This window comes from Phalaenopsis equestris, unplaced genomic scaffold, assembly GCF_001263595.1.
Source record: "Phalaenopsis equestris unplaced genomic scaffold, ASM126359v1 Scaffold000002, whole genome shotgun sequence".
In the NCBI taxonomy this organism is placed as follows: domain Eukaryota; kingdom Viridiplantae; phylum Streptophyta; class Magnoliopsida; order Asparagales; family Orchidaceae; genus Phalaenopsis; species Phalaenopsis equestris.
Window position 1 is genome coordinate 78437399 of NW_018164444.1, and position 1486 is coordinate 78438884.

Genomic DNA, 1486 nt, shown 5'->3' on the forward strand with positions numbered 1-1486 from the left:
TGGACCAACAAGAGGCTGGATCAGTCCTTCGCCCTATTTTCATTGGGCGGGAATAATGCCGCCCTTCTTGTTTTCTTTTCCCGCTTAAGCAACTTCTATTTATATATTATTTCTCTATTTAGGGTCAATTCTTGGAGTGAGATTCTTGTTTGAACAGCCGTTGGTATTCCCACTCCATTCCCTACTAGGGATGTATTCAATGATGAGAGGTGCTTCGACTATATTCTGACCCGAGGTGGTGATTATCTCCATGTATTCCCTTGCTTCTTCCACTCACCTACTACTGCTCTACCCTTGCTGCTTGCCCAAGTTTCTTCCCAGTTGCAGTCCAACAACCTGCATGTAGCCCCCTTTTCAGTGTCCAACTTGTAACTCCCCCTACGCCACACGCATATTACCATAACCCCCCTAACCCTTTTATTACCCGCGTGAAGTCACCTCAGGCCCCACTATTTGTCATTCCCAGTCATCCACTTCTCCAGATATGCCACACTACCTGGCCCTCTCCCATAAAACCCCTCCTCTCCCTTGATGTTATAATCACCGCATATTCCCACCCTCTACTTGTTGTCCAAGGGTCATTTCACCTCGTCGTTGCAGGAGAATCTTGTTGTTGTATTCGTCTACTGTTTATTTTCTGTCTTGAAGGAGTCTTCAGTGTAATTGTTGCATTTTAGTAATAATAATTCAGTGTTCTAATATGGTTTGGGTTAACTCTGGTATCACTATTTGGTTTAGGGTGTACATTCCACACTATCTTGGTTGGGGTTGCTCTGATTAGAGTTCAGTTGGCTGTGGTTGGGGTTTCTCTGATTGATTTTATTGGTTGTGGTTGGGCTTACTCTGGTTGAGATTTTGTTGGTTGTGGTTGTGATTGCCCTGGTTGGAGTTTGGTTGGCTGTGGTTATGTAGAACTCAAATTTGAGAAACATATAAAAATTTAGAAATTTCAAGTATACTCTAAAGTTCACATCCATTGAAATTCGACCAAATCAATTTTATAAAATTCTACATATCGAATCTATCAATTGAATACATAGGCACTATGCATGAATTTTTAACGTATGAGAATATACAAAATTATGAAGTTATAAGTTTAATTGTCCTTAATTAATCCCCTAATCTAGCGTCAGCATGGTAGCAGCGACCTTTTCTTTGCACTTAGTTGCACATGCAACAGTCAGATCAATCGAATGGTTAGGATTAATTGGATCTCAGTTAAGGTGACACATTCCTTTCATTTCTCCCTGCCCCATCTCTTGATTTTGCGCATTGAAGGCTCAAACAACTATGCTGCAGTGTAGGAGCGACTTGTGCGATCAGTAGAGGGGGGCAGGGGACGATTCATGGCTCCAAGGGAAAAACCAGTAAAAGGGAACTTCATTTTCACAATATTCTGAACATTCATTTTCTTCCATACATTTCCATTTTAACATTTGTTATGAATTCAAGCATTTCATGTATTTCATATTACTGTAGTTTTGCA